Source organism: Cervus canadensis, chromosome X, assembly GCF_019320065.1.
Source record: "Cervus canadensis isolate Bull #8, Minnesota chromosome X, ASM1932006v1, whole genome shotgun sequence".
Lineage (NCBI taxonomy): Eukaryota > Metazoa > Chordata > Mammalia > Artiodactyla > Cervidae > Cervus > Cervus canadensis.
In genome coordinates, this window is record NC_057419.1 from 4,361,347 (window position 1) to 4,388,759 (window position 27,413).

General features: G+C 48.5%; 2 long non-coding RNA genes across 2 annotated transcripts; both read left to right on the plus strand.

Annotated features, from left to right (window-relative positions):
* LOC122435360 lies at nucleotides 1-27,118 on the plus strand. The gene is made up of 5 exons (XR_006267652.1): nucleotides 1-11; nucleotides 1,174-1,176; nucleotides 7,379-7,391; nucleotides 26,840-26,950; nucleotides 27,065-27,118. It is a non-coding gene; the product is annotated as an uncharacterized LOC122435360 (long non-coding RNA).
* LOC122435359 lies at nucleotides 7,419-11,594 on the plus strand. The gene is made up of 3 exons (XR_006267651.1): nucleotides 7,419-7,539; nucleotides 8,666-8,753; nucleotides 11,555-11,594. It is a non-coding gene; the product is annotated as an uncharacterized LOC122435359 (long non-coding RNA).
* Nucleotides 27,119-27,413: the final 295 nt, after the last annotated feature.

Here is a 27,413-nt window from a genome sequence, read left to right on the forward strand (position 1 = left end):
CTGCTGTTAAGGTCGACAGGATCGGGCCTTGGGTTCACTGCAATCACGTGCGGCAAGCCACCACTGAAGAACAAGAGAAGGCGCAAGCAGAATGGGAGGCAAGACCTCACCCGTCAAATCCTTTGAAACTGAAACTCGTACGACGGGAGCCCTCTTAACTCTCCTGCTGATAACAGTTTTCATAGGCCCAGGAGCAACCAGCCACAACCCCCATCAGCCAGCTAACCTGACTTGGGTGATCTACAATCCTGAGACTGGAGAAGTGCTTAATTCCCACTCCAATGGGGCCCCCAAAGGGACATGGTGGCGAGTACTGACCTTTGATTTGTGCGTGCTGGCGGCTGACGGTAATGGGTTTGGTCCCCACCAATTGACCAAGTTCTTTGCCCACGGCTCTTTCAGTCTGTTCACCCGTAACTGTGAGTGAAAATGCCCACAGTACTACGAACAGGTGCCTGTCTATGTCTGCCCGGGGGGAGGAAGGGATCAGAACCAAATCGAAAAATGTGGGGGAGTTGACACTTTTTATTGTGCCACTTGGGGTTGTGAAACCACGGGAACAGTCCATTGGCTCACTAACTCCGACAAGGACCTCATTCAGGTAAACTCACCCCCGAATTCCCTGAAATGTCCAACTAACAGAGCCCCGGGCAATGTTTCCCATTACAGATCAAATTCACAGACAAGGGAAAAAAATTTACCAGGGGGGATGATGGCCGAGCTTGGGGCCTCCGTCTTTACAAGACTGGCTATGACACAGGATTCTGGTTTGAGCTTAAATTAAAACAGGGACCGCTCTATTTGGCACCGAAAGTAGCCTTAGGACCAAACCAGGTGATAGAACAACCCCAAAGACCCCCTAATAGATCGACTCCACGCACCGTGGGACCCCCCCAGGGTTAACATGTCCCCACCAACAGACCCCCTTATGAAAATGATCTCCTCGGCCAATCTCACCCTAAATGCCTCTCGTCCGGGCTTAACAAACGGTTGCTGGCTTTTCTATAATATGTCTCGGCCTGCAGACGGCAGCAACAACCTGGGTCAGGCTGGTTGACAGGAGGCTCCATTACGGGCATAGGCACCTGTATAGGAACTATCCCTAAGACTTATCAACACCTAGGTGATAATAATTCAATCCCTAGGAATAGCCTCCCCAATCCTACTCACCAGTGGGTACTTCCGCCAGAAAACGGGTGGTAGACTTGCTCCGCCGGACTAAAGCCGTGTGTCCATAAGGCAGCACTTAATGCCTCCCAAGATTTCTGTGTCCTAGTCCACCTGATCCCCCGGCTAAACTATTACTCAAAGGAAGAGCTGCAACCTAGGTTAGACCCATCGGGTCAATATAGGGTAAAACGAGAACCAATCACTGCCCTGACTTTGGCAGTCCTCTTGGGTCCTTAAAAACGGGAAGTGAGATTGCAGCCTTAACGTTGCAAGATAAACAGTATAATCAACTAAGGGCTGCAATAGATGGAGATATTGAGCTCCTTGGCTGAAGTCGTGTTACAAAATAAGAGAAGTTTCGATTTGTTGTTTCTGCAACAAAGAGGATTATGTGCAGGACCGGGAGAAGAATGCTGTTTCTCTATCGACCATTCAGGGGTGGTACAAAAATCTCTCCAGAGAGTAAGAGAGAGACTCGCCCAGCAGAAGAGAGAACGAAAAGCCCAACAAGGCTGATTTGAATCTTGGTTTCAGCGCTCCCCTGGTTGACCACTTTGATTTCCACCCTCCTGGGGCCACTCATAATATTAATATTGTTACTGACCTTTGGTCCATGCATTATAAACCGTCTGGTCTCATTTATTAGAGAGCGCCTCAATACCATCCAAATTATGGTATTGAGACAACAATTTCAGCCAATTTCACAGGGTAGAGAGAAAGATTCCTCTACAAAAAGTACAAAGACAGGGGGGAAATGTGAGGCTGCCACGGCTAACGCCATGACAGACAGCCTAGATTAGGAGTAGGCCTGGTTTCCCGGAGTAACATAATTATCAGTCCACCTAGAGCCAGCCAATCAACATGTGCCTAGCAAGAAAAAGGGAACCTATCAGGGGGAAGCTGAAAGCCCACAAGGATTGGGCCAACCAAAATTGCCTTGCAACTGTGTAACCAATCCGCTTGCGCCAACTACCCGATTGTACCCAATAAATACCCAAGAGAACTGGGGCTCGGGCCTTTTCATCCTCACACCCTTGGTGAGGGGGGGAGGCCCTGGCTCGAGTCAGTAATAAATTCCCGTACTGCAAGTTGCATTGTCTCGAGGAGTCTCCTTTCCCGATTGGGGATCTCGACTATGGGCAGAACATCTATAAGTGATATCATACAGTATTTGTCTATCACTATCTGAGTTATTTTAGTCAATATTCTACCTTCCGTGTTGCTGCAAATGTCAATATTCCATTCTTTTGATGTGGCAGCTCCTTTGTATGCCTTTTGAACAAATGGCACTGCCCCCCCACACACGACACAGCTCCCCAGCTAAGTGTCCATCTCTGCAGTCACACAGAGAAACACCAAGATCTCTTGCGCTTCTCCCATGGGAAGTGTCTCTTTGAAGCTCAGTCTGGAACCAGTGCTTCACCCTATATTCTGGCAACCTGGACATTCTGGTCCCATCTCCAACTCCACAGAAGCCATCTCCCTCCCTCCTCACACACTTATCCCTTCCCTGCCCTCTCTGCCCCCCACTATCAGAGAACTCAGAGGCAAACATAATTTCACATCAGGTTTATTTTATTTTATTTTCGTTATTAGTGTATGCTGTTGCTATAATATTCAGCATCTGTATTATTGGCCAGACCTCAGCGACGAGACCCCCAAGCATTTCTGAGGTCTCTAGACATGCCCCAAAGTCACTGGCTGTCCACTGGTCCAGCTGGAATGGCAGGGGTCTCCATGGTCTCTGGGACCTCCTCTGGTTCATTCTGATTAGCTGGAATGGCAGGTGTCTCCATGGTCTCTGGGACCTCCTCTGGTTCCTTCTGATTACCTGGAATGGCAGGGGTCTCCATGGTCTCTGGGACCTCCTCTGGTTCATTCTGATTAACTGGAATGGCAGGGTTCTCCGTGGTCTCTGGGGCTTCCTCTGGTTCCTTCTGATTCACTGGCATGGCAGGGGTCTTCATCATCTCTGGGACATCTTCTGGTTTCTTCTGATTCAGCTGTTCATTCGCCTTGGAACTCTGGCTACAGAGCTTTGAGCATCTGATTTTCTGAAGCATTTTTGTGGTGCTAGATTTCCGAGATATTTTCTTATGCAACTTTGCTGGAATGGGATTATTCACCCTCACGGTTCCCCTGGCCACCTGGAGCAAACAAGAGAGGGAGCAAAAATGGCACTGGTTTAGGGAAGAGTGTGAAGACAGGTGGGAAGGATGGCTTCAGGAGAACAGGTGTGGGCAGAGAAGGGTTTTGTGCCAGACAAGGACAGGGGAGGGTGTCTTTTGGGGTGGGGTCAATGGGCTAGAATAGGTTGGCTGGATTCAGTTCACCTTGACATGTTTTCTGGACCTCAATCGATAGGAGGTCTTCATCTTCTCCTGGGTTAACAGGAGGTGGCTGTTCCATAACTACTCTGGAGCCTTCTGGCTTCCCAGTCACCTCAGTCATTTGGAGGACTCACAGTGGTCTGCTCAGAGCCCCTGAGCAGCCCTATATATACCCGTCTCCATGGAGCCTCAACTTCATGCTTTATGAGGTCAGCAAGTCTCTTCCCCAGCCAATGGTGGCCCTGGGTGAGCTTTGACATCATAAAGCCCCATCCTGACATGTCCCGTGGAGGATGGGGAGCAATTCAGATGATTTGCCAAGAGAAATGAGGCATTTGTAATACCCAAAAGAGGCCTCCAAACTCACCTGCTACCTCACCTCTATGTCAAATCTGATGGGTCACACAGAAGGCAGAGTGCATCTCCTCCAAACCTTGCCCCACAGCCAAACTCCTCGGGCATTCATTCTGTTCTCTCTCAGCATTCACCATTATCTAGCTTTTCATATCTTGCCTAAACTCCCTCCATGACAACTAGGTTGTGTTTAAGTTTCTGTGGAAGTGAGAATCATTCCACGAACTTCCTCCAATGTGGTCTTAATGCACCTTGAAGCCCATTGAATTCTGGGCCAGCCGGCAGAAAGCTTTCCATCCCGCCTCCTTGTCTCAGTGTTCCCGGAGCTCACCTCCGTTTTCTGGTCTCCAGTCGGAAACCCTTGTCTTCAGGCTTTGAGAATGCAGTGAATACACTTGCCCTTGCTCCACACGGAGCTGTCTGGTTTCAAGTCCAGGACTCAGGGTCACCTCAGTAGGAGTACTCCCCAGACTTGGGTTTGAACAGGGGGATGGGGAAGGGGCAGAGAAATGCATGTTTCAGGTTGTGCTGGGGGATCCCATGCAGGAAATGCCCACCTGCGGCTGATTAGTATTCCCAGCAAGGGGTGGAGCTTGCCCAGAACTGTGTGAGCCTGTGTGCAAAGGACTTCTCAGCACGTGTCCTCACAAATCTCTTTTCTCCTCTTGTTTTCTTGCTGGAAGCTCCCTTGGAGCTTACCTCACAGCCAAAACCAAGGTGGAATTCATTTCCATGAGCAGCTGCCACAAGCATCCAGCTTCTTGGACGAAACACTGAGTCATCCTGTACTGTGCATCTAGTTCCCATGGTCTCTCATTGAGCTGGTTGGCTCTGGAGGAAAGGGGAATGGATTGTGTGCTCCACCTCAGTCCTCGTTTTTCCAATTGACTCGCAGGGTCAACCAGCCTGAGTTGCACCCCTGGGGACAGTTTGTTGGCTTAGTTTGTCTTCCTGGGTTTCCTGTGAAGGGTTCACATCATGGTGTCCACTTGCTGCATACTCACCCAGGGTCCATCACACTGCTGAACATTTTAAGAGGTAGAAAAAGCACGCCAGAAACAAACCCAAGTGATGACTCTTAGAATTTTGAGAAGATCTTAAAACCTGATAGGAAAATGGGCAAGAGGCATGAGCCAGCTCTTTATAGGAAAGATGTATCACTGGCCTTTAAATTTATGAAGACATGTTTAAAGACATGAGCAGCCAATTCACCAGAAGAGTATGGAATTAGCCCCGGACCATGTTAAAATATATTAAATCTCTTGAAGTTAAGAAAAATCATACTAAAATTCCCTTGAGAACTGAAATGCAGGCAGAAGTGGCATAGATTTTAGTAATTGCAGACAGAGACATTAAGATACTTGGAATAACTCTGTTTTGTGTGTTCTAAAAGTAAGGAGAGACATGGAAATCCTTAAAAAATCCCCATTTGATTTTACATATATGAAAAAAAATACTGTCAGATGAAGCATATTTTAAGGGTTTCCTGGTATGTCAGACAGTAAAAAGAAAAAAAAATAAAAATAAAACGGCCACATGGGAGACCAGGATTCAATTCCTGGGTTGGGAATATTCCCTGGAGTTGGGAATGGCAGCCTGCTCCAGTATGCTTGCATGGAGAATCCCCATGGACAGAGGAGCCTGGCATGCTACAGTCCATGGGGTCAAAAAGAGTTGCACACGGCTGAGCAACGAAGCACAGCACAGCACACACATTGAAAGTTTGTGAAAGAAAGACAGGGAGGGAGGAAAGAGGGAGAAAGGGAAACAAGGGAAATGAAAGGAAGGAAAGAAAATCCTCTGTTGCTGGTGAGAACAGAGCAACCAGAGATGTCTCCCAGCAGGACAGCACCCCACATGTCCATCTGAGCACTCTCAGACGGTTTGAAACAACCATCTCCAACTTTGGTCCACTCCTTCAACCAAACTCATGTGCAGGGTTTACCACTAATAGGTTAATAGTCATCATGGTTTCTCCTCATTCAAATCGTGATTCACCCAGAAGTGAAAAAGACACATGTGCCCCAATGTTCATCACAGCACTGTTTACAGTAGCCAGGGCATGGAAGCAACCTAGATATCCATCAGCAGACAAATGGATAAGAAAGCTGTGGTACATAGACACAATGGAATATTGCTCAGCCCTTAAAAAGAACACATGTGAATCCATTCTAATGAGGTGGATGAAACTGGAGCCTATTATACAGAGCGAAGTAAGTCAGAAAGAAAAACAACAATACACTATACTAAGGCATATATATTGAATGTAGGAAGATGGAGATGATAACCCTATATGGGAGACAGCAAAAGAGACACAGATTTCCAGAACAGTCTTTTGGACTCTGTGGGAGACGGCAAGGGTGGGATGGTCTGAGAGAATGGCATTGAAACATGTATGTTATCATATGTTAAAGGGATATCCAGTCCATGTTGGATGCATAAGACAGGGTGCTCAGGGCTGGTGCACTGTGCTGACCCAGAGGGATTTGATGGGGAGGGAGGTGGGAGCGGGGTCAGGATGGGGAACACATGTACACCCATGGCTGATTCATGTCAATGTATGACAAAAACCACAACAATATTGTAAAGTAATTACCTACCAATTAATATAATTAAAATAAAATAAAATACATTCCTTTGCCCAAAAGGGCCTAATCAGTATTGGCTTCTTGATGTCCAAAAACGCCATTCTTTTCCTCCCTTTCTTCCCTCCTTCATCCCAGCTTTTTCTTTCTTTTTCCTTCTTATTATACACCCATTAAAGCTTGCTTTCCATTTATAGTTATGACAAAGTCCTGGCTCTATTCCCCATGTTGTACAATGCATCCCTGAGCTCATCTTCCACCTAACTAACACTGCTTGGCTCCCACTCCCCCACCTCTGTATTGCCCCGCCCTCTTCCCCTCCCCGCTGGTAACCAGTAGATGCTTCTCTATATCTGTGAGCCTCCATTTTTATCATATTCTCTACTTTGCAGTATATTTAGATTCTATTGTGAGGCTGTCACGGCTAAGGCCATGACAGGCAGCCTAGATTAGGAGTAGGCCTGGTTTCCCAGACTAACATAATTATCAGGCCACCTAGAGCCAGCCAATCAACATGTGCCTAGTCAAAAAAAGGGAACCTATCAGGGGAAAGCTGAAAGCCCACAAGGATTGGGCCAACAAAATTTGCCTTGCAACTGTGTAACCAATCCGCTTGCGCCAACTACCCTACTGTACCCAATAAATACCCGAGAAAACTGGGGCTCGGGCCCTTTTCATCCTCACACCCTTGGTGAGGGCGGGAGGCCCTGGCTCGAGTCAGTAATAAATTCCCCTACTGCAAGTTGCATTGTCTCGAGGAGTCTTCTTTCCCAATCAGGGATCCGGACTACGGGCAGAACATCTGGGGGCTTGTCCGGGATCCCTTGACTGGGGAAGAATGCTCTTTGGAACAAAGGGGAAAAAGGACAGGTAATAGCACCGGTGCTCAGGCAGGTCTGGAAAAGTCCAGTGTAAATCCGAGGTCCTGTTAAAAGGCAGGAAGGTGTGTGGCGTTAGGGAAAGCTTTCCATGAGGGAACGGATTGGCAGTTCGGGCCGGTGTGAGGTCGAGGCCAGGGAGCACGCTGGAAAGCAGCCAGCTCTTCGGGAAAGAGACCTCCTCTCCTAAGCCCGGATCTGGGGAACAGTGGACGCCATTCGGTAAGGTGACCCTTGTTCCAGAGGATAGGGAGACTCAGGGGGTCCCGCCCCCCAGGTCTGTGTTGTCGGCCGATGTGTGTCTGTCTATGTGTTTTTCTACGACCTTTCACGTCTGTATAACTGCCGGCATTGTCTCCTGTCTCGTTGTTCTCTGGTGTGTCGTTGTCTACTTCCTCCTATAAAGCCTTGGAGCCTCATTTCTGTTTCTGAGAGTTTCAGTGAACAGGCAGACAGTTGTCGGGGCACCTGATGAGTCCTGGCCAGGGCTACTCTCTGGCGGATTCTGAAGGCCTCCCAACAAGTCAGTCCCAGTAATGGGAGCCCGAGAGGGTGAAACTCTTTTCTTTTTTCTTGTATTCTAAACTGAGAATCTGGCCAAATAGAAACCCGTCTGTGTGGGCACGGGACAGGCACTTAAGAGCCAATAGGGTGCCTGCCACTGGAAGACTCCCATAAAAGGATAAGGGGGTCACAGAACGGGCTCAAGATCCATAGGGTGCCCGCCCCCAACAAGAAAACTTCCGTGCAACAACTAAGGCACTCAAATAGTTCCACGAAGCATACCACAAGCCCTAACCTCCTGGCCGCCACCACTCCTGATAGGATTTTTTGCTGGTAATTCTCTGTGACCTTCTTCTGACTATCACCATGGGCCAAGGAAAATCTACCCCACTCTCTCTCATGACTGATCATTTCTCAGATGTCAGGGCTAGAGTGTATGATCTGTCGCCACTGGTTACAAGGAGTAAATTAATGACCTTTTGCTCTGCAGAGTGGCCCGCCTTCCAAGTTGGATGGCCTCCAGAGGGAACTTTTCAACCTTCTATTATTCGGGTAGTAAAAGAGAAAATGATGGCTCCTGATCCCTGGGGCCACCCAGGCCAAGTCCCATATGTTATGGTCTGGCAAGATCTAGTAGAAAATCCGCCCGAATGGTTAAAAGCTTTTGTTCACAAACTCCCCGATTCTCCTAATGTACAAGTCCTGGTTACGGAAACCCCTCTCCCCCAGGAGAAGCCGAGAAGAACAAGGGCCCAAACCGGTTTTGCAGAAATCCTCGTACCCGAACCTGATTGACTTAGAGACGGAAATTAGGCTCCCGCCATATGGCCCTTCTCCGTTGCAGGTTCCCCCGGGTGGAAGAGCCCTCCCCTCCGATGAATCAGAAGGGATAAGGGAACCCCGACCCCGGAGGAGAAATAGAGGAAATACGGGTGAGCAAGATCATGGGGACCCAGAGTTACCTTCATCTACTGTACAGGCACTCCCTGTCCGAGTGGGACCAGCTAACCCAGACAGAGAACGAACCTATCAGTACAGGCCCTTTTCCACAAGTGATCTGTATAATTAGAAAACCCAAAATCCTCCTTTTTCGCAGAAACCCCAAGGCCTCATTGACCTCTTAGATTTCGTTTGGTTCACTCATAAGCCCACCTGGGATGGTTGCCAGCAGCTCTTGCAGGTGCTCTTCACCACGGAGGAACGGGAGCGAATCCTGGCAGAGGTGCGGAAACGGGTCCCAGGGATCGACGGGAGACCAACCGCCCAGGCTCATCTCATGGACAAGGGGTTTACTCCGTTGCGGCCTAATTGGGATTTTGAGCGAGTGGAAGGTAGGGTGCGTCTCTGTGTGTACCGCCAGACTCTAATGGCTGGCCTGCGGGCCGCAGCTAGGAAGCCGACAAATTTGGCGAAGGTAAGTTTAGTAAGGCAAGAGCCCACTGAGAGCCGGTCAGCCTTCCTAGAGAGGCTAATGGAGGCCTTTAGGCAATGTACACCTATAGACCCCCCAGGCTGAGGAATCACACACTGCAGTTCTACTGGCGTTTGTGAATCAGGCAGCCCCAGATAGTAAGAGAAAATTACAAAAGATAGAGGGCTTAAGAGAACAGACAATACAAGACTTACTGAAAGCAGCTGAAAAGGTATTTAATAATAGAGAGACCCCAAACTGAACTTGGACTGAGCCAATGAAACAGGCTTTCCAGACACTCAGACGGGCCCTACTAAAAGCCCCAGCCCTTGCCCTGCCTAACCCAAAGAAGCCATTCCAGCTGTTTGTAGGTGAAAAGCAAGGAATAGGATAGGGGGTCTTGACGTAACAATGGGGACCATGGAAGTGGCCGGTGGCATACCTTTCAATGCGATTGGACCCGGTGGCCTCTGGGTGGCCCCCTTGCCTCTGCATCATTGCAGCCACTGCCCTCCTCGTCCGCGACGCCGACACGTTGACATATGGACAGCAACTCTGGGCTGACACACCCCCACGCCATCGAAGGGGTTTTAAAGCAGCCGCCGGGTGAGTGAATCTCCAATGCCCGTTTGACACATTACCAGGGCCTGCTGCTTGATACTCCACGGGTGCGTCTTCCGACCCCTTGCTTCCTGAATCCAGCCACGCTTCTACCTAACCCAGAGAAGGACCGCCCTCTCCATGATTGCAGTGAGATACTGGCTGAGGCCCTGGCGGCTCGAAAAGACTTAACTGATGTGTGCCTAAACAACAGTGAGCTAGTATGCTTCACTGATGAGAGCAGCTATGTAAAAGATGGGCAAAGGAAGGCGGGAGCCGCTATAGTTAATGATTCAGGACAGACAAGATGGGCTGAGACCCTTCTGCCAAACACGTCTGCGCAAAAAGCAAAATGGATTGCCCTAATACAGGCTCTGGAACAAGCAAAAGGGAAGAGAGTCAGATTTTTACAGACAGCCGATATGCTTTTAGCACTGTCCATATTCAAGGTCCGATATACCAGGAAAGGTGATTTAGAACAGCGGAGGGCAAGAAAGTCAAGAATTTGCCCGAGATCCGCAGGCTCCTGACAATTGTACATGTCCCCGGTCACCAGAAAGTAAAAGACCCGAGGACACGGGGCAATCGGGGTTCTGATGCGGCCGCTCAAGCAGCGGCCTGCCGGGACTATGCCACCCCCATATTAGCCATGGGACTTCCACCTCCTGGTATGGGGACTCTGCCGCCAGTCCCCGACTATTCCCTCCCTGACCTCGTTTGGATTAACGAGGATACCACCCTCCAGAAGGATGACAAAGATGGATGGTACCGAGATCAAAACAACAACCTGATATTGCCTGCCATCCTGTGTCGTCACCTATGTGAACACCTGCACACAACTACACACGTGGGGGACAAAAAGACCTTGACACTTCTCCAGACGGCCTGCCTGAGGTTCCCTCGACAAAATGCAACTGTACGAGAGATAGTCCAGGCTTGCAAAGCGTGCCAGCTGATGAAGACAGAGAAAAGGCAGCACAGTGGAACGAGGTACCGAGGGAAAGAGCCAGGGCAACACTGAGAGATAGATTTCACTGAAGTAAGGCCAGGCAAGTACGGGTATCTCTATCCGTTGGTTCTGGTAGATACCTTCTCGGGGTGGGTAAAAGCCTTCCCCACTAAGGGAGAGACAGCAACAGTGGTTGCTAAAAAGATCTTAGGAGAGATAGTGCCTAGGCACGGGCTGCCAGTGACTATGGGGTCTGATAACGGACCTGCCTTTGTGAGCCAGATTGTACAAGGGGAGACAAAATGGAAGTGACATTGTGAATATAATCCCCGGAGCTCAGGACAGGTTGAGAGAAAGAATCGGACCCTAAAACAACTTTGACAAGGTTGGCAATAGAGACCTGCGGGGACTGGGTGACCCTCCTTCCCTTCGCACGCTTTCAAGCCCATAACACCCCTTATAAGCTGAATCTTAACACTTTGGAGATTCTGTATAGAAGACCCCCTCCTGTGTGTCCTATATTCGAGGAAAAATGCCTACCACCCCCTACCTTGGGACAATTCCAGCAAACACTGGTGGCATTAAGTAAGGTGCATAGCCATGTTTGGAAATTAATTCGAATGATACACGAGGGTCCAAGCAAGGGGACCATCCCCTCACGTAATATTGGCCCGGGTGATTGGGTTTGTGTCAAAGGACACCAATCTAAAGCATTAGAACCTAGATGAAAAGGCTCTTATGTTGTTCTCCTTACCACTCCTACTGCTGTTAAGGTCGACAGGATCGGGCCTTGGGTTCACTGCAATCACGTGCGGCAAGCCACCACTGAAGAACAGCTTGTGGCAGCTGCTCATGGAAATGAATTCCACCTTTGTTTTGGCTGTGAGGTAAGCTCCAAGGGAGCTTCCAGCAAGAAAACAAGAGGAGAAAAGAGATTTGTGAGGACACGTGTTGAGAAGACCTTTGCACACAGGCTCACACAGTTCTGGGCAAGCTCCACCCCTTGCTGGGAATACTAATCAGCCGCAGGTGGGCATTTCCTGCATGGGATCCCCCAGCACAACCTGAAACATGCATTTCTCTGCCCCTTCCCCATCCCCCTGTTCAAACCCAAGTCTGGGGAGTACTCCTACTGAGGTGACCCTGAGTCCTGGACTTGAAACCAGACAGCTCCGTGTGGAGCAAGGGCAAGTGTATTCACTGCATTCTCAAAGCCTGAAGACAAGGGTTTCCGACTGGAGACCAGAAAACGGAGGTGAGCTCCGGGAACACTGAGACAAGGAGGCGGGATGGAAAGCTTTCTGCCGGCTGGCCCAGAATTCAATGGGCTTCAAGGTGCATTAAGACCACATTGGAGGAAGTTCGTGGAATGATTCTCACTTCCACAGAAACTTAAACACAACCTAGTTGTCATGGAGGGAGTTTAGGCAAGATATGAAAAGCTAGATAATGGTGAATGCTGAGAGAGAACAGAATGAATGCCCGAGGAGTTTGGCTGTGGGGCAAGGTTTGGAGGAGATGCACTCTGCCTTCTGTGTGACCCATCAGATTTGACATAGAGGTGAGGTAGCAGGTGAGTTTGGAGGCCTCTTTTGGGTATTACAAATGCCTCATTTCTCTTGGCAAATCATCTGAATTGCTCCCCATCCTCCGCGGGACATGTCAGGATGGGGCTTTATGATGTCAAAGCTCACCCAGGGCCACCATTGGCTGGGGAAGAGACTTGCTGACCTCATAAAGCATGAAGTTGAGGCTCCATGGAGACGGGTATATATAGGGCTGCTCAGGGGCTCTGAGCAGACCACTGTGAGTCCTCCAAATGACTGAGGTGACTGGGAAGCCAGAAGGCTCCAGAGTAGTTATGGAACAGCCACCTCCTGTTAACCCAGGAGAAGATGAAGACCTCCTATCGATTGAGGTCCAGAAAACATGTCAAGGTGAACTGAATCCAGCCAACCTATTCTAGCCCATTGACCCCACCCCAAAAGACACCCTCCCCTGTCCTTGTCTGGCACAAAACCCTTCTCTGCCCACACCCGTTCTCCTGAAGCCATCGTTCCCACCTGTCTTCACACTCTTCCCTAAACCAGTGCCATTTTTGCTCCCTCTCTTGTTTGCTCCAGGTGGCCAGGGGAACCGTGAGGGTGAATAATCCCATTCCAGCAAAGTTGCCTAAGAAAATATCTCGGAAATCTAGCACCACAAAAATGCTTCAGAAAATCAGATGCTCAAAGCTCTGTAGCCAGAGTTCCAAGGCGAATGAACAGCTGAATCAGAAGAAACCAGAAGATGTCCCAGAGACCATGGAGACCCCTGCCATTCCAGCTGGACCAGTGGACAGCCAGTGACTTTGGGGCATGTCTAGAGACCTCAGAAATGCTTGGGGGTCTCGTCGCTGAGGTCTGGCCAATAATACAGATGCTGAATATTATAGCAACTGCATACACTAATAACGAAAATAAAATAAAATAAACCTGATGTGAAATTATGTTTGTCTCTGAGTTCTCTGATAGTGGGGGGCAGAGAGGGCAGGGAAGGGATAAGTGTGTGAGGAGGGAGGGAGATGGCTTCTGTGGAGTTGGAGATGGGACCAGAATGTCCAGGTTGCCAGAATATAGGGTGAAGCACTGGTTCCAGACTGAGCTTCAAAGAGACACTTCCCATGGGAGAAGCGCAAGAGATCTTGGTGTTTCTCTGTGTGACTGCAGAGATGGACACTTAGCTGGGGAGCTGTGTCGTGTGGGGGGGGGCAGTGCCATTTGTTCAAAAGGCATACGAAGGAGCTGCTGCATCAAAAGAATGGAATATTGACATTTGCAGCAACATGGAAGGTAGAATATTGACTAAAATAACTCAGATAGTGATAGACAAATACTGTATGATATCACTTATAGATGGTCTGCCAAAAGTCGAGTTCCCCGATGGGTAAAGGAGACTCCTCGAGACAATGCAACTTACATTCGGGGAATTTATTACTGACTCGAACCAGGGCCTTCTGGCCTCACCAAGGGTGTGAGGACAAAAAGGCCCCGAGCCCCAGTTCTCTCGGATATTTATTGGACACAACCGGGTGCTTGGAGCAAGCGGATTGGTTACACAGTTGCAAGGCAATTTTGGTTGGCCCAATCCTTGTGGGCTTTTTGCTTTCCCCTGATAGGTTCCCTTTTTCTTGCTAGTCACATGTTGATTGCCTGGCTCTAGGTGGCCTGATAATTATCTTACTCCTGGAAACCAGGCCTACTCCTAATCTAGGATGCCTGTCATGGCGTTGGCTGTGGTAGCCTCACATTTCCCCCTGTCTTTGTACTTTTTGTAGAGGAATCTTTCTCTCTACCCTGTGAAACTGGCTGATATTGTTGTCTCAATACCATAATTTGGATGGTATTGAGGCGCTCTCTAATAAATGAGACCAGACGGTTTATAATGCATGGACCAAACGTCAGTAACATATTAATATTATGAGTGGACCCAGGAGGGTGGAAGTCAAAGTGGTGAAACAGGGGGAGTGCTGAAACCAAGATTCAAACCAGCCTTGTTGGGATTTTCTTTCTCTCTTCCAATGGGCTAGTCTCTCTCTTACTCTCTGGAGAGATTTTTGTACCACCCCTGAATGGTCGATAGAGAAACAGCATTCTTCTCCCACTACTGCACATAATCCTCTTTGTTGCAGAAACAACAAATCGAAACTTCTCTTATCCTGTAACACTACTTCAGCCAAGGAGCTCAATATCTCCATCTGTTGCAGCCCTTAGTTGATTATACTGTTTATCTTGCAACGTTAAGGCTGCAATCTCACTTCCCGTTTTTAAGGACCCAAGAGGACTGCCAAAGTCAGGGCAGTGATTGGTTCTCGTTTTACCCTATATTGACCCGATGGGTTTAACCTAGGTTGCAGCTCTTCCTTTGAGTAATAGTTTAGCCGGGGGATCAGGTGGACTAGGACACAGAAATCTTGGGAGGCATTAAGTACTGCCTTATGGACACTCGGGGTTAGTCCGGCGGAGCAAGTCTACAACCCGTTTTCTGGCGGATGTACCTACTGGTGAGTAGAATTGGGGAGGCTAGTCCTAGGGACTGAGTTATTATCACCTGGGTGTTGATAAGTCTTAGGGATAGTTCCTATACAGGTGCCTATGCCCGTAATGGAGCCTCCTGTCAACCAGCCTGACCCAGGTTGTGGCTGCCGTTTGCAGGTCGAGACATATTATAGCAAAGCCAGCAACCGTTTGTTAATCCTGGACGAGAGGCATTTAGGGTGAGATTGGCCGAGGAGATCATTTTCATAAGGGGGTATGTGGTCGGGACATGTTATCCCTGGGGGGTCCCACAGTCTGTGGAGTTGATCTATTAGGGAGACTTTGGGGATGTTCTATCACCTGGTTTGGTCCTAAGGCTAATTTCGGTGCCAAATAGAGCGGTCCCTGTTTTAATTTAAGCTCAAACCGGAATCCTGTGTCATAGGCAGTCTTGTAAAGACAGAGGCCCCAAGCTCGGCCATCATCCCCCCTGGTAAATTTTTTTCCTTTGTCTGTGAATTTGATCTGTAATGGGAAACATTGCCCGGGACTCTGTTAGTTGGACATTTCTGGGAATTCGGGGGTGAGTTTACCTGAATGAGGTCCTTGTCAGAGTTAGTGAGCCAATGGACTGTTCCCGTGGTTTCGCAACCCCAAGTGGCACAATAAAAAGAGTCAACTCCCCCACATTTTTCGATTGGGTTCTGATCCCTTCCTCCACCCGGGCAAACATAAACAGGTACCTGATCGTAATACTGAGGGCCTTTTCACTCACAGTTACGGGTGAACAGACTGAAAGAGTCGTGGGCAAAGAACTTGGTCAGTTTGTGGGGACCAAACCCATTACCGTCAGCCGCCAGCACACAGAAATCAAAGGTCAGTACTGGTAACCATGTCCCTTTGGGGGCCACGTTGGAGCTCGAATTAAGCACTTCTCCAGTCTCAGGACTGTAGATCACCCAAGTCAGGTTAGCTGGCTGATGGGGGTTGTGGCTGGTTGCTCCTGGGCCTATGAAAACTGTTATCAGCAGGAGAGTTAAGAGGGCTCCCGTTGTACGAGTTTCAGTTTCAAAGGATTTGTCGGTTGAGGTCTTGCCTCCCATTCTGCTTGCGCCTTCTCTTGTTCTTCAGTGGTGGCTTGCCGCACGTGATTGCAGTGAACCCAAGGCCCGATCCTGTCGACCTTAACAGCAGTAGGAGTGGTAAGGAGAACAACATAAGAGCCTTTTCATCTAGGTTCTAATGCTTTAGATTGGTGTCGTTTTACCCAAACCCAATCACCTGGGCCAATATTACGTGAGGGGATGGTCCCCTTGCTTGGACCCTCGTGAATCTATCGAATTAATTTCCACACATGGCTATGCACCTTACTTAATGCCATCAGTGTTTGCTGGAATTGTCCCAAGGTAGGGGGTGGTAGGCATTTTTCCTCGAATATAGGACACAAAGGAGGGGATTTTCTATTCAGAATCTCAAAAGTGGTAAGATTCAGCTTATGAGGGGTGTTACGCGCTCGAAAGAGTGGGAAGGGAAGGAGGGTCACCCACTCCCCGCCAGTCTCTATTGCCAACTTTGTCAAAGTTTTTTTAGGGTCCGATTCATTCTCTCAACATGTCCTGAGCTCTGGGGATTATGTTCACAATGTAACTTCCATTTTGTCCCCCCTTGTACAATCTGGCTCATCAAGGCAGGTCCATTATCAGACCCCATAGTCACTGGCAGCCCGTGTCTAGGCACTATCTCTCCTAAGATCTTTTTAGCAACCACTGTTGCTGTCTCTCCCTTAGTGGGGAAGGCTTTTACCCACCCCGAGAAGGTATCTACCAGAACCAACGGCTAGAGACACAAGTACTTGCCTGGCCTTACTTCAGTGAAATCTATCTCTCAGTGTTGCCCTGGCTCTTTCCCTCGGTACCTCGTTCCACTGTGCTGCCTTTTCTCTGTCTTCATCAGCTGGCACGTTTTGCAAGCCTGGACTATCTCTCGTACAGTTGCATTTTGTCGAGGGAACCTCAGGCAGGCCGTCTGGAGAAGTGTCAAGGTCTTTTTGTCCCCCACGTGTGTAGTTGTGTGCAGGTGTTCACATAGGTGACGACACAGGATGGCAGGCAATATCAGGTTGTTGTTTTGATCTCGGTACCATCCATCTTTGTCATCCTTCTGGAGGGTGGTATCCTCGTTAATCCAAACGAGGTCAGGGAGGGAATAGTCGGGGACTGGCGGCAGAGTCCCCATACCAGGAGGTGGAAGTCCCATGGCTAATATGGGGGTGGCATAGTCCCGGCAGGCCGCTGCTTGAGCGGCCGCATCAGAACCCCGATTGCCCCGTGTCCTCGGGTCTTTTCCTTTCTGGTGACTGGGGACATGTACAATTGTCAGGAGCCTGCGGATCTCGGGCAAATTCTTGACTTTCTTGCCCTCCGCTGTTCTAAATCACCTTTCCTGGTATATCGGACCTTGAATATGGACAGTGCTAAAAGCATATCGGCTGTCTGTAAAAATCTGACTCTCTTCCCTTTTGCTTGTTCCAGAGCCTGTATTAGGGCAATCCATTTTGCTTTTTGCGCAGACGTGTTTGGCAGAAGGGTCTCAGCCCATCTTGTCTGTCCTGAATCATTAACTATAGCGGCTCCCGCCTTCCTTTGCCCATCTTTTACATAGCTGCTCTCATCAGTGAAGCATACTAGCTCACTGTTGTTTAGGCACACATCAGTTAAGTCTTTTCGAGCCGCCAGGGCCTCAGCCAGTATCTCACTGCAATCATGGAGAGGGCGGTCCTTCTTATTTTTATTTCTTTTTTGATTACTTCTATGATTTGTTGGCTATTCAGAAGCATCTTATTTAACCTCCATATGTTTGAATTTTTAACAATTTTTTTTTTTTTTTTTGAGATGTAATCTTACTGCACTGTGGTCAGAAAAGATGACTGGAATGATTTCAATTTTTTTGAATTTTCCAAGACCAGATTGATGGCCCAGGATGTGATCTATTCTGGAGAAGGTTCCATGTGCACTTGAGAAAAAGGTGAAGTTGATTGTTTTGGGGTGAAATGTCCTATAGATATCAATTAGGTCTAGCTGGTCCATTGTGTCATTTAAGGTTTGTGTTTCTTTGTTAATTTTCTGTTTAGTTGATCTATCCATAGTTGTGAGTGGGGTATTAAAGTCTCCCACTATTATTGTGTTACTATTAATTTCCTCTTTCATACTCGTTAGTGTTTGCCGTACATATTGCGGTGCTCCTATGTTGGGGTGCATAATATATTTATAATTGTTATATCTTCTTGCTTGGATGATCCTTTGAATCATTATGTATGTCCTCTTTGTCTCTTTTTCCACATCCTTTATTTGAAAATCTATTTTATAATCTGAATATGAGTATTGCGACTCCGCTTCTTTTGTCTCAGTTTGCATGAAATATTTTTTTCGCAGCCTATCCACTTTTTTAGTCTGTATGTGTCCCTTGTTTTGAGGTGGGTCTCTTGTAGACAGCTTATATAGGGGTCTTGTTTTTGTATCCATTCAGCCAGTCTTTGTCTTTTGGTTGGGGCATTCAACCCATTTACATTTAAGGTAATTATTGATAGGTGTGGTCCCATTGCCATTTACTTTGTTGTTTTGGGTTCACGTTTATACAACCTTTCTGCATTTCCTGTCTAGAGAAGATCCCTTAGCATTTGTTGAAGAGCTGGTTTGGTGGTGCTGAATTCTCTCAGCTTTTGCTTTATCTGTAAGCTTTTTGAATTCTCCTTCCATATCTGAATGAGATCCTTGCTGGATAGCAGTAATCTAGGTTGTAGGTTATTCTCTTTCATTACTTTCAGTACGTCCTGCCATTCCCTTCTGGCCTGGAGGGTTTCTATTGATAGATCAGCTGTTATCCTTATGGGAATCCCTTTGTGTGTTATTTGTTGTTTTTCCCTTGCTACTTTTAATATTTGTTCTTTGTGTTTGATCTTTGTTAATTTGATTAATATGTGTCTTGGGGTGTTTTGCCTTGGGTTTATCCTGTTTGGGACTCTCTGTGTTTCTTGGACCTGTGTAACTATTTCCTTCCCCATTTTAGGGAAGTTTTCAGCTATTATCTCCTCGAGTATTTTTCTCATGGCCTTTCTTTTTGTCTTCTTCTTCTGGGACTCCTATGATTCAAATGTTGGGGCGTTTCACATTGTCCCAGAGGTCCCTGAGGTTGTCCTCATTTCTTTTGATCCTTTTTTCTTTTTTCCTCTCTGCTTCATTTATTTCCACCATTTTATCTTCTACCTCACTTATCCTATCTTCTGCCTCCATTATTCTACTCTTGGTTCCCTCCAGAGTGTTTTTGATCTCATTTATTGCATTATTCATTTTTAATTGACTCTTTTTCATTTCTTCTAGGTCCTTGTTAAACATTTCTTGCATCTTCTCAATCCTTGTCTCCAGGCTATTTATCTGTAACTCCATTTTGTTTTCAAGATTTTGGATCATTTTTATTATCATTATTCTAAATTCTTTTTCAGGTAGATTCCCTATCTCTTCCTCTTTTGTTTGACTTGGTGGGCATTTTTCATGTTCCTTTACCTGTTGGGTATTTCTTTGCCTTTTCATCTTGTTTAGATTGCTGTATCTGGAGTGGGCTTTCTGTATTCTGGAGGTCTGTGGTTCCTTTTTATTGTGGAGGATTAACCCAGTGGGTGGGGTTAGACGATTGGCTTGTCAAGGTTTCCTGGTTAGGGAAGCTTGCGTCAGTGTTCTGATGCATGGAACTTGATTTCTTCTCTTTGGAGAGCAATGGAGTGCCCAGTAATGAGTTTTGAGATGGGTCTATGTGTTAGGTGTGACCTTGGGCAGCCTGTATGTTGATGTTCAGTGCTATGTTCCTGCGTTGCTGGAGAATTTGCGTGGTATATCTTGCTCTAAAACTTATTGGCTCTTGGATGGTGGTTGGTTTCAGTGTAGGTATGGAGGCTTTTGGATGGTCACTTATTGCTTAAAGTTCCATGTAGTCAGGAGTTTTCTGGTGTTCTCAGGTTTTGGGCTTAAGTCTCCTGCCTCTGGATTTCAGTTTTATTCTTCCTGTAGTCTCAGGACTTCTCCAACTATACAGCCCTGATAAGAAAACTTCTAGGTTAATGGCAAAAAGATTCTCCCCCGTTAGGGACACCCAGAGAGGTTCACAGAGTTACATGAAGAAGAGGAGAGGGAGGAGGGAGATAGAGATGAGCAGGAGGAGAAAAAGGGGGACTCAAGAGGAGAGAGACAGATCTACGCAGCTGTCTGTTCCCAGAGTGTTCTCCGTAGCCCAGTCACCTAGAAAGATTCACAGAATTGGATTGGGAAGAGAAGGGGAAAGGAGGAAATAGAGGTGTTCTGAGGTAGAAAACAGAGAGTCAAGATTGGGAGAGAATAATCTTCGGTTTAAAAATACGGCTTCTCTTCTTTTTCTTTTTTTTTGTAAGGTTATAGTGTATTGAAAATGAAAATTAAGGAGTAGTAGAGGAGTACTAGAGGACTTTAAAAGAAATAAGAGAAAAAGAAAAATAGAAAATAGAAGAGAAAAAAGGAAAGAAAAAAAAGAAAAAGAAAAAAAAAGAAAGAAAAAAAAAGAAACAAAAAAAAATTTTTTTTTCCCTAATTAAAAAAATCATAAAAATCTATGGAAATGAAAGTTAAGGAGTAATCGAGGAGTAATAGGGGATTTTAAAGGAAAATAAAAGAGAAAAAATAAAAAAGAAAAAAGAAAAAAAGGAAAAAAAAAAAGAGAAAAAAGGAAAATTATATCTAGGAGTTTCTCTGGAGCTGTTGCGGTCAGTGTGGGTTCGGCTCAGTTTCAGATAGCTCCTCGTTCCAGCTTACGCTTTTCGATATCTACAGGCCCCTTCCAGTGTAGTCGGTGTTTTCTAGAGGGATTTTAATCTGTTGCACCAGTCCCTTCTGAAGCGGTTCCCTTTGTTTATTTGGCTTCTGTTTGCCGGTCTCTTCAGAGGCTCATTTCCGCCCTGACACAGGCGGGCAGAGGTGGACTCTTATTCAGGTAGCTAGTTCCGTCGCTCTGCGGGGAGGAGCTGGCGCTGCAGGGAGGGGTGGCCCTGCGGGGAGGGGCTGGCGCTACAGGGAGGGGCTGGCGCTGCGGGGAGGGGCTGGCGCTGCGGGGAGGGGCTGACGCTGCTTTCTCCGTCTGCTCTGCTCAAGCTCCCGGCTGTTCTATATGGAGCGCACCCCATGCTGCGCGAGGTTCCAGCCCTCGGGTGTTCCACAAAAGCGTGGAACGAAAAACTGCACCTGCTCTCTGTGCCTTGCCTGTCAGAGCGGTCCAGGCAGCCAGGGGCTTGATGGGCGCACTCTCCCCAGGTGTGGCGTGCCCACTCCCTTCCACGGACCCAGTTTCAGTTTCCGCTGGCGCCAGTCGGGTGCGCGCGCCTTCTGCCCTCCGCATCCCCAGCCCCAGTCCCTGCCCGCGCCAGTCGGGTGCCTGCGCCCTGTGTCTTGCCGCGACCTTCCCCTCCCCCCTGCCTCCTGCCTCCGGCAGGGCTGGGCCGGTCCACAGCCTGCGAGCTCTTCTCTGGATTTTCTCGGTCTCTTTGTTCTGCGAATGGCCGGCAGTGTGTTCGGGCCAGTTAATTTACTCTCTCTCTTTGGGTCTCCCACAGTTCAAGTTGGCAACTCACAGAAGCTCCCTCCAATTGTCCTCAGGGCCCTCAGGCCCGGACCCTACCCCAAGCAATGCTGCCTAAGATTCCTGGGACGGGTCTCCATCCTTAGCTCTTTTGTCTCACTTTTTATCTTTTATATTTTGTCCTACCTCCTTTCGAAGACAATGGGCTGCTTTTCTGGGCGCCTGATGACCTCAGCTAGCGATCAGAAGTTGTTTTGTGAAGTTTGCTCTGCATTCAGTTATTCTTTTGATGAATTTGTAGGAGAGAAAGTGGTCTCCCTGTCCTACTCCTCCACCATCTTGGTTCCTCCTGCAAGCTGGCTTTCATCTCACTAGATGAAGGGATGTCTGAATCCCCTGGGGAGACACTAGAGAAAGCCCTAGCTCCCCACCCCATCTCGAAAGGAGGCCTCATATCCCTTTTACAACTCGAGAGGAATGCGGAGTTCAATGAATAAAATAGAGACAATGTCTGACTCCACTTGAAAATTGACAGGAATCCCAGTATCCCAATGGCAAAAGGAAAGGGAGCCTGGATCTGCCGCCTCACCTCGAGAGGTGTTCCTATTGCCCTTTCAAGCCTCGAGGAGAATCCCGAGGTGTCCCTCCCAACTAGGCACGAGTTCTTTTGTTGCTGAACAAAGAAGTGTTTTGAAGGGCCATCCCCATCGTAACTCGAGAAAAACCATGAGACTTCCCCTCCCTGCGAGATGAGACCCAATTCCGCTGCATTGCGTGCAGAGCAACTCTGTGTTCCACATCACACATGAAAGGAGCCTTGATTTCCTTGATGGCACTACAGAGAAACCCCGAGAACACTGTCTAAAGTGTAGAGGAATCCTGAGGTCATTGTAGCAACATGAAAGAGCTCCGTGTACCCCAAATCAACTCCAGATGAGAGATAAGTCCCTGGTTTCGAATCAAGGGGAATACAAAGCTTCGAAAAGCACCTCAAGAGGAGGCTTCTCTCAGGTATAGGTATGTGAGAGGGACCCTGAGTTTGCGGCCTCAAGTGGAATAGACATCGAAATGCCCTGTCTCGATAAAGGCCGGATATCCCTGCAGTAACTTGAATGCAGGCTGGTCTTGCTTCTCCAAAGACGAAGGGATGTCTGAATCCCTTGTGGAGACCACAGAGAAAGACGTAGTTCCCCACCTCATCGCGATCGGAGACCTCACATCCTTTGAAAACTCGAGAGGTACGCGGAGATCAATGTTTCAAAAGGAGATGATGCCTGACTCTTCTTGAAAATTGATAGGAGTCCCAGGATCCCTGTGGCACATGGAAAGGAACCCTGGGTCTCCCGCCTCACCTGGAGAGGCATGCCAATTGCACTGCCAAGCCTCGAGGAGAATACCGAGGTGTCTCTCGCAACTAGACAGGCGTCCTGACGTCGCTGAACAAACACTTGTTTTGAAGGGCCATCCCCGTCGTAACTCGAGCATATACCCCAGCTTCCCACCGCAACTCGAGAAAAACCATGAGACTTCCCCTTTGCCGCGAGATGAGGCCCGATTCCCTGCACTGCATGCAGAGCAATTCCGTGTTTCATATCAAACATGAAAGGAGCCTTGATTTCCTTGATGGCACTCCAGAGAAACCCAAAAAATACTGTGTCAAGTCTAGAGGGATCCTGAGGTCACTGCAGCAACAACAAAGAGCTCCATGTATCCCAAATCATCTCGAGATGAGAGCTGATTTCCTGGCTTCAAATCAAGAGGAATGCCAACTTTCCACAAGCACCACAAGAAGAGGCTTCTCTCAGCTATAGGTATGTGAGAGGGACCCTGAATTTGCGGCCTCAAATTGAATTGACCCTGAGATGCCCTGACTCGAAATAAGGCCAGAATTCCCTGCAGTGACGTGCATGGAAGCTGGTTTTCATCTCACAAGATGAAGGGATGTCTGAATCCCCTGTGGAGACACTAGAGAAAGGCCTAACTCCCCACCCCATCTCGACAGCAGGCCTCACATTCCTTTGACAACTCTAGAGGAACGCGGAGTTCAATGATTCAAAAGTTGACGATGCATGACTCCTCTTGAAAATTGACAGGAATCCCAGTATCCCAGTGGCAACATGAAAGGGACCCTGGGTCTGCCGCCTCACCTCGAGAGTTGTTCCTATTTCCCTTTCAAGCCTCAAGGAAAATTCCAAGGTGTCCCTTGCAACTAGGCAGGAGTCCTTTCGTTGCTGAACAAACACGTGTTTTGAAGGACCATCCCCGTTGTATCTTGCATCACCCAGGTCCCCGCCGCACCTCGAGAAAAACCATGAGACTTCTGCTCGCCGGGAGATGAGGCCCGTATCTGCAGTATTGTGTGCAGAGCAATTCCGTGTTCCACATCAAACATGAAAGGAGCCTTGATTGCCTTGATGGCACTCCAGAGAAACCACAAAAACACTGCCTCAAGTCTAGAGGGATCCTGGGGTCACTGCAGTAACATGAAAGAGCTCCATGTAGCCCAAACCATCTCGAGATGCGAGCTGATTTCCTGGCTTCAAATCAAGTGGAATGCCAACGTTCCACAAGCACCTAAAGAGGAGGCTTCTCTCAGCTATATGTATGTGAGAGGCACCCTGAATTTGCGGCCTCAAATGGAATTGACACCGAGATGCCCTGACTCGAAATAAGGTCGGAATACCATGCAGTGAGGTGAATGCCAACTGGTTGTCATCTCACATGATGAAGGGATGACTGAATTCCCTGGTGAGGCACTAGAGAAAGCCGTAGCTCCCCTCCCCATCTCGACAGTAGCCCTCACATCCCTTTGACAACTCGAGAGGAATGCGGCATTCAGTGATTCAAAAGGACACGAGCACGACTCCTCTTGAAAATTGACAGGAATCCCAGTATCCCAGTGGCAACAGGAAAGGGACCCTGGGTCTGCCGCATCACCTCGAGAGGTGTTCCTAAAGCCCTTTCAAGCCTCGAGGAAAATGCCGAGGTGTCCCGCGCAACTAGACAGGAGTCCTGATGTCGCTGAACAAACACGTGTTTAGAAGGGCCATCCAAGTCGTAACTTGAGAATACACCCCAGGTTCCCGCCGTAACTCGAGAAAAACCATGAGACTTCCCCCTCACCGAGAGATGAGGCTAGATTCAGCTGCATTGCGTGCAGAGAAATTCTGTGTTCCACATCAAACATGAAAGGAGCTTTGATTTCCTTGATCACAAGGCAGAGAAACCCCAAGAACACTGTCTCAAGTCTGGAGGGATCCTGAGGTCACTGTAGCAACACGAAAGAGCTCTGTGGACTCCAAACCAACTCGAGATGAGAGCTAAGTCCCTGGCTTCGACTCAAGAGGAATACCAACTTTCCACAAGCACCTCAAGAGGAGGCTTCTCTCAGCTATAGGTATGCGAGAGGGACCCTGAGTTTGCGGTCTCAAGTGAAATGGACAAGTCGAGATGCCCTGACTCGAAATAAGGCCGGATATCCCTGCAGTGACTTGAATGCAGGCTAGTCTTGCATCTTCCAAGACGAAGGGTGTTTGAATCCCCTGTGGAGACCGCAGCGAAAGACCTAGTTTCCCACCTCATCGCGACCGGAGGCCTCACATCCTTTGAAAACTTGAGAGGTACGTGGAGATCAATGCTTCCAAAGGAGACAACGCCTGACTCCTCTTGAGAATTCATAGGAGTCCCAGGATCCCTGTGGCACGTGGAAAGGGACCCTGGGTCTCCCACCTCACCTGGAAAGGTGTCCCAATTGCCCCACCAAGCCTCGAGGAGAATCCCGAGGTGTCCCTCGCAACTAGGCAGGAGTCCTGACGTCGCTGAACAAACACGTGTTTGCAAGGGCCATCCCCATCGAAACTCGACAAATACCCCAGGTTCCCGCCGCAACTCGAGAAGAACCATGAGACTTCCCCTTCGCCGCGAGATGAGGCCCGATTCCCCTGCACTGCGTGCAGAGCAATTCTTTGTTGCACATCAAACATGAAAGGAGCCTTGATTTCCTTGATTGCATTTCAGAGAAACCCCAAGAAAACTGTCTCATTCCTAGAGGGATCCTGAGGTCAATGTTACAATATGAAAGAGCTCAGTGTACCCAAAATCAACTCAAGATGAGAGCTTAGTCCCTGGCTTCTACTCTAGAGGAATATGAACTTTCCACAAGCACCTCAAGTGGAGGCTTCTCTCAGCTTTAAGTATGTGAGAGGGACCCTGAGTTTGTGGCCTCAAGTGGAATGGACACAGAGATGCCCTGACTCGAAATAAGGCCGGATATCCCTGCAGTGACTTGAATGCAGGCTCGTCTTGCATTTCCCAAGACAAAGGGAGGTCTGAATCCCCTGTGGAGACCACAGAGAAAAACCTTGTTCCCCACCTCATCGCGACCGGAGGCCTCACATACTTTGAAAAATCGAGAGGTATGCGGAGATCAATGCTTCATAAGGAGATGATGCGTGACTCCTCGTGAAACTTGATAGGAGTCCCAGGATCCCTGTGGCATGTGGAAAGGAACACTGGGTCTCCCGCCTCAGCTGGAGAGGCATCTCAATTGCCCCGCCAAGCCTCGAGGAGAATGGCGAGGTGTCCCTCACACCTAGGCAGGAGTCCTGACGTCGCTGAACAAACACGTGTCTGGAATGCCCTCCACGTCGTAACTTGAGAATATACCCCAGGTTCATGTCGCAACTCGAGAAAAACCATGAGACTTACCCCTCGCCGCGAGATGAGGCCCGATTCCCCTGCATTGCGTGCAGAGCAATTCCGTGTTTCACATCAAACATGAAAGGAGCCTTAATTTACTCGATGGCACTTCAGAGAAACCCCAAGAACACTGTCTCAAGTCTAGAGGGATCCTGACGTAAGTGTAGCAGAACGAAAGTGCCCGTGTACCCCAAATCAACTCGAGATGAGAGCTTAGTCCCTGGCTTCGACTCAAGAGCAATACCTGTTAGGCTGTCACGGCTAACACCATGGCAGGCAGCCTAGATTAAGAGTAGGCCTGGTTTCCCAGGGTAATATAATTATCAGGCCTCCTGGAGCCAGCCAATCAACATATGCCTAGCCAGAGAAAAGGGAACCTCTCTGGGGAAAGCTGAAAGCCCCACGTTGAGCCAACAAAAATTTCCTTGCAACTGTGTAACCTATCAGCTTGCGCCAACTACCCACTGTGTAACCAATCCGATTGCGCCAACTACCTGCTGCTTATTTTGACCTAATAAATACCCGAGATAACTGGGGCTCGGGGCCTTTCATCCTCACACACCTGGTGAGGGCGGGAGGCTCTGGCTCGAGTCAGTAATAAATTCCCCTCTTTCGAGGAGTCTTCTTTCCTGACCGGGGATTCGGACTATGAGCAGAACATTTTGGGGCTCGTCCGGGATCCCTTGACCGGGGAAGAACGCTCTTTGGAACAAAGGGGAAAAAAAGATAGGGAATAGCACCGTTGCTCAGGCAGGTTTAGAAAAGGACCAGAGTAAAGCCGAAGCCCTGCTGTGAAGCGGGAAGGTGTCTGGCACAGAAAAAGACCAGAGTAAAGCCGAGACCCTGCTGTGAAGTGGGAAGGTGTCTGGCGCAGAAAAAGACCAGAGTAAAGCCAAGGGCCTGCTGTGAAGCGGGAAGGTGTCTGGCGCAGAAAAAGACCAGAGTAAAGCCGAGGACCTGCTGTGAAGTGGGAAGGTGTCTGGCATTAGGGAAAGCTTTCCATGAGGGAACGGACTGGCCGTTCCGGCTGGCATGAGGCCGCTGCCAGCGAGCGCACTGGGAGGCAGCCAGCTCTGCGGGAAGGAGACCTCCTCTCCTAAGCCCGAATCTGGGGAACAGTGGACGCCATATGGTAAGGTGACCCTTGTTCCAGAGGATCTGTGTCGTCGGCCGATGTCTGTCTGTCTGTGTGTTTCTCTGTGTAACTGCCGGCATTGTCTCCTGTCTCATTGTTGTCTGGTGTGTCATTGTCTACTTCTTCCTATAAAGCCTTGGAGCCTCATTTCTGTTTCTGGGAGTTTCAGTGAACAGGCAGACAGTTGTC